Source organism: Melanaphis sacchari, unplaced genomic scaffold (genome assembly GCF_002803265.2).
Source record: "Melanaphis sacchari strain LSU unplaced genomic scaffold, SCAv2.0 Contig9_pilon_pilon, whole genome shotgun sequence".
Lineage (NCBI taxonomy): Eukaryota > Metazoa > Arthropoda > Insecta > Hemiptera > Aphididae > Melanaphis > Melanaphis sacchari.
The window spans coordinates 1904004-1916420 of NW_020271711.1; the positions used below are offsets into that span (position 1 = coordinate 1904004).

At 28.8% G+C, this 12417-nt stretch overlaps 1 protein-coding gene across 1 annotated transcript in view; it reads left to right on the plus strand.

The window, feature by feature from the left end:
• The first annotated feature begins 5043 nt into the window (after positions 1 to 5043).
• The window catches only part of LOC112603219 (zeta-sarcoglycan), a 132367-nt gene continuing 124993 nt past the window's right edge, over positions 5044 to 12417 (plus strand). Inside the window, exon 1 of the mRNA XM_025351707.1 lies at positions 5044 to 5334. The gene's annotated coding sequence lies outside the window, so the exon portion shown is untranslated. The remainder of the gene's footprint in view (positions 5335 to 12417) is intronic.

Here is a 12417-nt window from a genome sequence, read left to right on the forward strand (position 1 = left end):
TAATAATAATGAAATTATAATTCGTTATTCATCTATACTAAACTGTATAGGTAGCTAACCACTACTGCTGCAGTCATCGAATAAACTGTGTGCACACGAATGGGATTAATGTGCAATTAATGCTCGGGAATAAATCGAGTATTACAAAAAAAAAGTGTCTAAGGGGTGATAGAAGGATGGTGAATATAGGTTGGTTTTATTTTTTATTGAGCCTGCCTGCCTACGACAATGTAAAAATACTTTCTACAGCAAAATTTCGATGACTTACTACGGGTACTATACTCTAAATACATAAAAACGTAAATGGGACCATAGAATGCATAGGGATTGAGTACGAAAGATTTAAAAAGTAAAACAAGTACTCGGAAAACACTTATTTATACTTATGAAATATAATATAATCTAAAACAATAATAAATTCAATGTGAAATATGAATAATTAATGTATTGTGTAAATTAATTTAATTAGTAATATTTAATAATATACGGTTGTTGTCGAAGGTAAAACACTTAAAGCAGATTTGATAAATACCTTTTAAAAATAATATGTAAATAATATGTATATAGACCTACATAAAATAAAATGTGTGAGTGTAAAATTAATGTTTTTAGTAGATACTTGTTGATTGTCAGTAATCAGTGTTCATTGGTAATTTATTTTGTGTATCGTATTACTTCTGCTGAAGTTGCTGAATTTTTATAGTTTTTTATATTAAAAAAGCTAAATATAATAATAGAAACTAAACAAAATATACTAAAATGTAAATTAAGTATAATAACTCACAAAAATACAGTTAATTTAATTTACATATAATTGAAATGTTGACGTCAGTCATCATTGTTGAGTACCTATAGAATTCGATAAAGTCTGCAATATTTTAAAGAAAATGTAAGATAATTTAAGATAGTTAATATCTACTTAAAAGGTTGAGTAATAGTTGATCAAAATTGAAATTAAAAAAAATTAACTATTTTGTCATTAAAAATTTCTGAAACCTACAATCTTTAAAACTTCATTACTTACGTTTAAAAATCGTTAATACATTTCAATAAAAATCTGTAAAATATTTAGTGTGTCTGTATTATACAAATACACACTCTTGAATTCCGCATAATGACGTTCTTATATTAAATAAATTCGATTATAGTGGCTTGGCGTGGCGCGTTGGCTGCTACCAGTCGCGGAATGCGACTGAGAGTAAGTAACGGCCACAGCTACTAGCTCCCGGATGGGTGACCACTCAGGATCATAGTGGTTAAAAACCTTGCCACACATACACGTGTTTGCTATCAACCGTAACAATCATAAAAAATACAACCTACCGTACCAACCTACAACGTAACCCTTACAAACAGCTAATGGCCCTAGTTGCCGGGCTTAAGTTCAATAAAAAAAAAAAAAATTCGATTATTTTTGTAAAATGAGTCATTTGATTAAGTATTTATATGGAAAAAAAGTTGGTTTCAATCGAAATAAAAAATTGTTAAGAACACATGACACGTTCTCCTCAAATGCTAAATGATATAAAATATTTAAACAATTGAAAATATAGTGCTATGAAATTGACGTATGAAAATTATTTCATTTGAATTTTTTTATATATATATCATTAAATGGTTTTTATCTGTCATTGGGTGGAAAATTCTTATAAATACATCTCTAAAAATTTTAGCAAATTAATTGCTATACATACTGTGTGTACCCAAATAGTGCACTCGTCGGCGATTACTGCGAGCGAGCTGTCGATAAACGTGGTTGTGTGCGCCACGGCCAGGGGTGGTTAGCAGGATTGGGAGACGAGTATTTAAACTTAGTAGCGAGTATACCGAGACGTATAAATATGTATATTATGGCGTATATATATAACATAATATCATTATATACATAGTATCCGGGTGGTTGGTCTTTTTATGTTATTAAACAAGATGTTGATGATGGTGCCCAGGTGTAATAAAGTCACAATAACGGGTGGTGCGACGGCCCCGCAGTTAAACGGCTGCCGTTAAAAATATACGCTTGTCTGTATACTTAACCGTTGTATAATAGAGTATGCGGTGCTAGTGTTTTTAATTAAACACACACGTGCGTGCGCGCGCTTATTGACGTATAATGGTCGCGAAAAAACAGTGTCTTATGTGTATAGCTTTGACTACGACCAGCGGTTTAACGACCTCGAGCCAAACTATTTATCGCACAAGTTATATTATACCGCGTTTAAAAATGGCAACTTTATACTGCGTTGATGGAAATATACGTTCGCCCTCGGGCCTCGATAGTTGGAAGTTGAAAAACAACACCATCAATCGAGTGTTTCGGATTTGTAAAATACTAAGCACGTGATATCGACATAGAGGGCGAGAAGTTAAAATTACCGAGAACTGTGAACGACGTAAACGTATGGCGTGTGTATATATGTATCTATGAAGGTATATAGGTAATTATAGACGTGATAATCAGGTGCGCGAACCTCGTTGAATTTGATTTTTCAAATTTGAATCAAAATGGCTTTAAATCGGTTTCATTTCGATACATGTTAAATTTCTATACATGCGTCGATTGGAAAAAACAGACGTGTGCAAGACAAAATCGTTTTTCAGTAGATTTGAAATCTTTAAACCTATCTTAGAATTCAGTCGTCAAACATTTGTTTATTCATGCCTACTCATTGAAAACATGTCGATTTAACTGACTTTATACGACACGCAAATTGTGAAGTGCGTTATCAAGTTTTCGTTTTCAAATCAGTGTCATAATTAAAATTAAAAAAAAAAAATTAACATCAATCAATAATTGTTAGTCAATTTATATTTATTAATTATTAATCATAATTTTTGTTATTACACGGCACAGTATGAGGGCCAATTTAACACCTATAGATAGTTACGTGTGATGTTTCATTTCGTACGCATGTAAATAAATAATTTTATATTATATGTTACGAATATTTACATGTAAAATATTATTTTACAGTTAATTTAAATATAATATTATGTAGTATAGTTTAAACATTGGTATAGGTACTTTCTCTGGTCTACTAACGAAAATTGAATTGTTCGCATGATGGTGTATAAAAACTGGTCCGATCTTACGCAGATAACGAAGACGATTGATCAATAATTACAAAGAGTAAATTATTAAACATGCTTAATTACATTTTTTTTTCATTTAACAAATATAATATTCAAATTCTGATTTTTGAAGCTTTGAAATTTATTTAAGGATGATACTTTTAAAATCTTTGGTTTTTTATTAAAATGTTTTGTGGAGATAAAGTTTCTTTTTTTTTTTTTTGAAATATGAAACACACATTTTACTATCAATTGTTGAGCAGATAACTTTTTAGTAAATATTGATGTATATAAATAAAAATTCATTCGAACAATTATTTTCTGAGTTATAAAAATGTTACAGTAATGATAATAGTCTTAAAGATAATAAAAGTACTAATAATCTTCTTTAAAAGTTGTTTTACAAAAATATAAAATAGATGTAGTGTATTAATGTAATACATTGAATTTAGTTTACTTAGAGCATTAAAAAATATATAAAAAGTTAATAGATCGATATTAATCATTATATTTATCAAGGCATCAATATCCCCCAAGGTTTTAGTTATCTTTTTAAGATGTTAACCATTTAACCATTTTTTATTTTTATTCTACTAAGTTGTTATCCTCTAAAGTATAATTGAATCTGTATCGCGACAATGTCTACTATATTTACGCCATGTTTCACGTGTGTCAAAGAGAAAAAAAAATATAATCCTGTTGTCATTCTTTGAATGTAGTATTTATATTATTAATTGGTATTGTCATCGTTACCAGTTATTTTCCTTTATTTTTGTTTGATATTGTAATCCCGTTTTAAATGGTCGAAAGGGTAATTTTCGCTAACGAGTAATTCACCGTATGGCCGTTATACCATTCCTTTTTTTTTTTTTGTATTTCTAATAAAAAAAATAAATATTAATTAAAAATATATTATAAGTATTAATTTATTTGCTGACTTAATTATAGTGATTTTTTTTTTTTTTTTTTTAATATAAGTAATTAATCGTGTAAGAAGTTATGTAGAGTATTATTGTATAGTGAATTATAATAGAACCCCTTTCGTCCGCCTGAGACTGGTCCGTCACTCCGGTTGATCCGATCATAGTACTATCGATAATAGGTACGATATACTATCATATGTTACTTTGAAAATATGTTTGGATTAAAACATTAGGCATATTAAATCATAAAAATAATTTACTTTTTTCTAAGTAATTTTTACTACTTATAGACTTATACCATCCAATTTTTTAGTATTAATACATGCACTGTAAGTCTGTAAGTATTATACAATTTGATGTTTTGAATACTGCAAGTTTGTATTTTCAACAAAACGTGGCGTAAGAGTCTTGAAAGATGTAAAAAAAACTGTTTAAACCGTTAAAGACAATAGTCTTCGGGGGAAAGAGGATCACGGATGCGTTCAAATAAAACTCACCTTCTCCCCCTCCCACCAAAAAAAAAAAAAAAAAAAATCGAATTTACGTTTTTTGGAACTACCAGAACAGTACGTAGATACGTTTACTTTTATTGTTCGTTCGGAACTCAATAACCCGGTGCCCTATTTCCAACATCAATCTGAACACGTCAATATACCTCGTTCACATATTATAGTATGACGTAATAATATGTAACAATATCTAAATCGTATACCTAACCGTCTTTGAAGACGGCCGCGATTATGACGATCGACTGTTGGCGGCGGCATGTGGGTTGACGTGGTGGTGGTGTGGGGGCCGTGTGGGGTGCGCGAGGTATAGGCGGCGGGAGTGAGTTTCGGGGGGGTGGCGATGGGTGTCCGTGTGTGCGTGCGGAAAACTCAGACGCCCGCGGTGGGCGTCATCGAAGACGGGAGGCGGTCGCAATCGTCTTTTGGCGCGCGCTGGCGTTTTCGGCGATTCGCCGGCCGGCCGAGCCAGCACGTCGGCGACACGGTCACCACCGCCGCCGCTCATGACCGTCACGATGCGGCGACGACAGTCGGCGGCGGAAGCGGCATCCGGCAACACCATCACTCTCCGGCCCAGGAACAGTCGTCTCACCGCAGCGATCCTCGGCCGTCAATTCCGCCGCACACACGCGCACGCGACCGAATAATAATATATCTGTGCAGGTACAACAAAAACAATAATAATAATAATAATAATAATTATAACGATAATCGTGATAATAATAATATTGTACTCGACGGTTGTATCACACGTCATCGGTCGTCGCACACGCATAACGTAAATCGGCAATCGTTATCCTTAAACGCTGATCGGACGATACGCCGGAATAGAGGTAATGACAAATGATATACGCAGCATTTATGCATAATAAATACGATTCTACGCGTGCGCGAACACAAAACGAGTTAATATTATTGTGTTTTGCCAATTGACCGGACACATAGTTGTTATAATTTTATTAAATGTTCGTTTTCGTTGTCATCAACGCGTGTATAAGCGTGAAAATTTTGTTCAGTGTTTTTTTTTTTTTTAATTCAGCTAGATAAATTAAACATTTTGTGGTGCCTCGATATCTGAATTTTCCATGCGCTTTGATGACGAGAAAATTCCGTTATCTTTATCATAATATTTTACCTATATAGTAGTTATTCTTATTACCTCGTACTTATATATATATATTCGTCTGCACATCGTAAAAGTTATTTTGTGGCACGCATATTAAATACTCGCGTGTTGGTACATTACTCCGACTGCTGCTCGATCGCATACTCATATTTCTTTTGTACACAAAGTGTATTATTAAAAAATATATTTAAAAAATATTGTCATATTACTAATATAATATGCTTTGACATTTTTGTTTATAATAGTGGAGTGTTATTTTTTCTAATACAACGTAGTTAAGTAAAAATTAGACAATGATAAAATTAATCGTAGATAGATATTAGATGAATTGTAATCATAATAGTGTTTATATTACGTAATTACTCGTAGGCTATAAAGTAAAAAAAAAAAATTAAAACTCCAAACGCGCATAAATTCAAATAAAACAACGGTCGACTTTCAACGTGAAAAAAATTCACGATAGCACTGAATTATTTTAACACATTTATTGGTTATATCTTAGAAAAAAGCTGATTTACAAGTTTCTCGTATTGTTTTTACTAATTATTTTATCCGTATTACGTATTACCTTTAGTACTACGTGACGGTCAATAGATTTACAACTAATTAATATTTAGAATTTTGACTATTAAAAATGACTAATTCCTATTAATTTTAAATTACAAGGATTTTTAATACCTAGTCATTATCCATAATTCCTTCCGAAAAGTTAATAAATGATAGATAGTCGTTAAAAATTAAAAAAATACCTTCCATTTTTATCTTTAATAGTGATTTTATTTATATATATATATATATAAAAAGAGATAAAAACAAATTACGATTACATTAAAATTATATATTAATTATAAATATAATCATTGTACATGGCAATAAGACATACATTTTAAACTATTAATTTTGTTACATTTATTTTAAATTTCTTTGAGATCAAAAGAATTCTTTATTGGTTCGACTAATTAAAAAAAAAAAAAAATAAAATAAAAAATATATTACTATCGGTACATAACAAGAAGAATTTGAACACAAATAGGATCTTAGCTTATCTTTATTATTCTAAAAATATTCTGAATAATATAAATATACTATAATATAATAAATTATTATCAGCTTTTGTTAACTACAGTATGACTGCATTTTTTCGACATTATTATAATAAAAATAAAAATTTTATTAATGTTTCAAGTATAATAATTCCAAAACATAAATGTCCACTGATTTATATTTTATCAAGTGTTGAGAAAACAGAAAAAAGGTACATTAGTTTTCTAATATTTGTAAAATTGTTTTCTTCTAAAGCACCTTTTCGATTATAGTATGTTAAGTTTATTTCACACTAAATTGTTGGCACAATATAAAACACAAATACACCATTTTATAATTGTATTTAAATTAATTTTAAGTTGTTTCACATTTTAAAATAATCAAATTATTCGTTGAACCATTTTTTTCTTTATTGATTCGTTCTAATCATACTTTACTGATTAAAGTTTATTTATTTTAAGTATTAAATTTACTAATGGGTTGTTATTATATTATAGGTATATTAATCATTAATCAATGTACCTATGTTTCACATTTAAAGTTGAGTATTTAGTGTGGTGTAAAAACACTAAAAACATTTTAGAATGGTCATATTTTTTAAGTAATTATTTATTTTATGTTACATTCTCATTAGAAATGTAGTGCATACATATTCTACGCACCGAACTACTTTATAAAAATTAATTAATTTTGATAAACATAATATAGTTAATGCGTTATACAAAAGACACTAGATCATACTTAACCTTAAAAAAAATTAAAATCAAGTGGATCGCTGTCAATATTCCTATTTTAGCGTAATAGTTGAAATTTAATATTAATGATTTTCGATAAGAACAACAAATTATTCTTAATTAAATATCTAGACATAAGTGGCTGGTTATATAGTAGCATAAAAAAAAAAATAAATAAATAAAGACAAGAATCACATTATTCAAACTTTAATATAATAAATAGAATTACGATGGTAAGAAGGACTTACGTTTATTTTAAATTGCTAAAAAAATAAATCACAATGAAAATGTTATCAATTTTCAGTTTTTAAAGACTTAAAATAAATTTTTATCAATTTTTAAATACACCGTAGTTTTCAATTTTTATGATTTTAAATAGATTAACTATGTGGTAAAAAATAACTATGAGCGTTTTGTAAAATGATTTATAATTTTAAGTTATTAAGTTAGCTTCTCTTTCTTATAATAGTAGCCAATTTTTACATAATATAGCTAATATCGTTTATATTATTAATATACAATAACATCGGTGTGATTACAATATTATAAATTGTGATTTTTTATGAAAAAAATATATAACGTCATACTTTATTTAGGTAATAAAAATGAAGTTATAATGTATCAAACTATCACGTATATCAATAAAAATAGTCGTTTTTATATTTGCTTGGTACCAGTGTTTCACTTAATTTAATCAGTTAAGCCGTTATGGATTACTTAGATTTAACATTTCTGGAATGTAATATTGTGTTGAATAGAATATCAGAATTTGCATCACTGACTTTATTCTCATATGTTCAATAGAATAAAAATAAATATTACAGTGTAATGAGTATTTATTAAAAAAGTTTTGTGTAAAATATAGATAACTTATAAAAAAAAATAAAAAAAAATTACCAAAATAATAGTTAAATAATAGTTAAATAATTTACGTTTTTACAAAATATCTAACTGACTGTGTACTGATATAATCTATATAATACGCCGTGTTATTTTAATATTTTACTTATTTCTTAGTATAATAGTACCTAATGTTGAATACATTGTTATGGTTTTAAAAATAAAGATAAATGATCGCATAAATTCTGAGAGTATCTTTGCATGTTACAATAATATTATAAGATATATGATATATTTAATTTTAAAAAGTAGGTCTTAAAAAAAAGTGGTCAATATTTTCTTGAAGATTTATTTCATACACAAGAAAAAAAATAGTGGTAAATTTAAACCTAAATTACAACAAATTAAACAGAGCAATTTCATGAAAATCGGATGTAGTATATATTTAAAGATTTTAAATCTAAGAATGGTCACATACAATTTTCAGAGTATAATAAAATTTTTAGTAGTAAGTAGCGTAATCTTACATTGAAATTTGAAACTAATATAAAATATACGATATACGAGTATAAACAGCGTTTAAATATATACATATTTAAAAGTTGTGGTTTATTATTGAAAATTATATTCGTTTGATTTGTGTTTAGCGCGTCTATGACTGCTAGTTGTACAAATTTGAATTTACATAATGGAAAATAATTGGTTGTCTGAAATAAACTAAAACTTGTGCTGAAAATTATGTGTATGACGATGATAACGGTTTATATATTATCATAAGACATTCTGAATGTGAATTAAACATTAACATTACCAGTGCCACAGTGCTATGACAGTGCGTATGCCGTATACCTTATCGAATATTACCCAATACTATATAATAGATACTGTTGCGCAGTGAGAGAAAGAAATAAAAACGACGTCCAAAATTATCAGCGTGGATTTAGCTGGGTCCAAGGTATATCAAATTTCTCCTCTTTCTCCAGCTTTCCAGCTTCGACAATATATATATATATATTTATTATATAAACCGATTAAAGACGTCGTCAATGGCAAACAAGGTCTTCATCGTCATCGTCGGATCGTTTTTCGTCTTACCCCTAAATGAGCACATGGCAGTGAAATACTAAAATACCCAGCTCTACCCCAAAAAGTTGTGTATCTGCTGCCCTCCCACCCACCACCATCACTCTTTTATACTATATATTATGTTCACCGATATACCTCTTCCATTCTCCGATTTTCTCTTGTGGAGAATTTAACACACACACACACACACATAATAAATCCCTCGATTTTCTAGTCGATGATGGGGGTCCCTGCGAGGAATCGAGAAGCACATTTATTATTCATTCGTTTATCGTCGTCGTCTTGGTTCTTGTTGTTGTTTTCATCTAATCCTGTCTACTTAGCTGTACACGCGGAGCGATGACAGCGGGGAGTTGTAAGAAGACGAGTATTTCGGCTGATGATGCGATGACGTATATTTTCTCTCTCTCTCTCTATCACTATATATATATATTTATAATCTCACTCCCTGTGTGGAGATATTTACGATGGTAGTGAGAAATTCTTCTTAAGTAGGTAGTTCACAACGCAGCGTACAACAATAGAATGCGGAACGTTTCATATAATATTATTCTCGAAAAATGTATGTGATTCATGCATTTGAAAATATGAACGGTTTATGAGATTTTTCAAAATTAAAAAAATTTAAAACTTGATTAACATAATAGTATACTATGATATTAAAAATCAATTATAACTATTGAAAAAATATTTATTTATTATTTACATTTCATTTAAGCGTTCACCTAATCATTATAATGAGATTTAATGTCATGATCTACAATAATGAAGACTTAATCTTCCTGATCGCTTTGCATTATGTATTAGCATAGCTCAAAGAACTTATTTTATTGGCCACATGCTTGTTATAAAAACTGATGACTGTAAATTCAAAAAGGCGATTTAGTCAATTGCATGTGTAAAATAAGTATAAACTAAATATTATAAGAATATGCTCATGTTATATGGGGGGAAGATGTTGTGATAGAAATGTAAATTATTTTTTGGAACTTGATATTATTATTTTTAGTTTGAATAGATTTTAAAATTATAAGTATTTTTATTTTTATTATAAATATTTTTCATAGTAAATATAAGTGATTTAATTGTCAACATAAATGTCTAAAAATAAAGTGAATATAGTTGGTACTTGAGGTAGTGGGGTTAAAAATAAAAAATAAAATATTTTTTTGATAATTGACAAAAAACTGAAAAAATAATAATAATATGGAAACACTCACATTTTTAAGCAAAATTATTTTTAACATAATCGATTTCTTATTTTTGTTGTAGTTCAAAAAATAACAATCGAAGATACTTCAAATTTTCAAAAAATGTTTTTATTACCATTTTCTACACAGATATAGTTTTGAAATACAATAACTAATATATTTATAATATTTAATAGGATATTATTATCATTTATTTTTATTAAACACGCTCTTGCGAAATACGCTATTCAAGACATAAAATATACTCATACAAATTCACCGAATTATAAAAAGTTGTGGATGACTCTAAATAGTCTAAATTATAGGCATGCGAATAAAATTGAATTTTTTTATCACGCGTATAACCTTGTTTTTGTTTTACATGGAATGTAATGATAATAATAAATAATAATATAATAATATGTATATTTTAGCCATCTATGTTAATGTGCGTGTGTGTGTGTGTGTGTGTGTATACAGATGTCATATGGTATTTGTTATGATTTAATATGAAATATATTTTCTCACGGGGTTTCTGTTTAAAAAAAAATAAATAAAAATCTAACCAAACACATTTCTGAATTTATTAAATTCCCGTGTCAGACGCGAATTAATAGTGGTGTAAACGCGCATACCTGTGTAATGGGTATGTATATTATATACAATAGAGGAGCGGCTAGGATAACTACAATAGGCAGCAGCTGAATAATAATAATAATAATAATAAAAATAAAATAATACAGTAAATATTCGGGATTACTCAGTTCGAATTGTTATTGTCGTCGTTGTCGCAATCATATATAACTCCAAGCAGCGGCATTTGTACATACTAAATAAAAACAAAACGGTAAATGGACATTATTTTTATCACTCGCTACGGTGGGTGAAAAGACGAGAGATTTTTGAGGGTTATTTGCGAAAAGGATTGTAATTTGTAATTTCACAGTATACTGCAGTGTATAACCCACGAAACAATGCATAAAAGTTGAAATACAGTCGTTGATTTACATGTGATAAGCGTAAAAACAAAAGAGTATACATACTATATTGTATTTAGTGCGCTAGAGTAGTCAATTTTTAGGTCTTAACGAGTTACATTAGTTTTCTTTTTTCTTTTTTTTTTTTTTAAACAAATTACTTTTCAAAATACTTTCTAAATTTTTTTTTAAATTTTCAAGAACTATATTTACGTTTGTCAAAAATAGTTTTATTTAATTTTATGTGAGCCAAAGGAAAAATTAGAGCAATTCATTTTATAATAGCAGCATAACTTATAAGATCAGCTCCAAGCCATATGCATATTATATTGTAATGTATTTAAATTTAATATTTATAATACGATATCGCTGGCGTCACGTAAGTTATTTTCCATAATATATTATATTACCGGATAGTTAAAACAATATAGGATTTTATACTATCCTATTTCAGCGTATACTATACAATATTATCTGACTATATCCGATTTTTCTAAAACGAAATTTTATTTAATTAATTAAATGTCGTATCGGCATCGTACTGTGATGTTAAATTTTACATTTATTGTTGTATAGTAAATTAGTGAAAAAAAAAACGTAATTAAAAATGCAGTTATAAAACGTGGCCTTTTTAAATGATTATCCTTGTGTTGTAAACATTTAGTTTTCGACCATCGGTTTCGCGATGCACCATTCTCACTGTTGACGTATGCAACTGCAGTGTGCGGGAAATAAATGGTAGCTGCGTCGTAAAAAAAAATGGTCATCGACGACAGTCGAACACTTCCTTGGGAAATATTAAATTGGTCGAAGCGTGCCTTGCTGTACAATACGTTTCAATCATCGTTCATATTATGCTATTAGACTATTCTGCGCCATAATAACACTGCTGCGACTTTTATAAATGCATTTCGCGTAT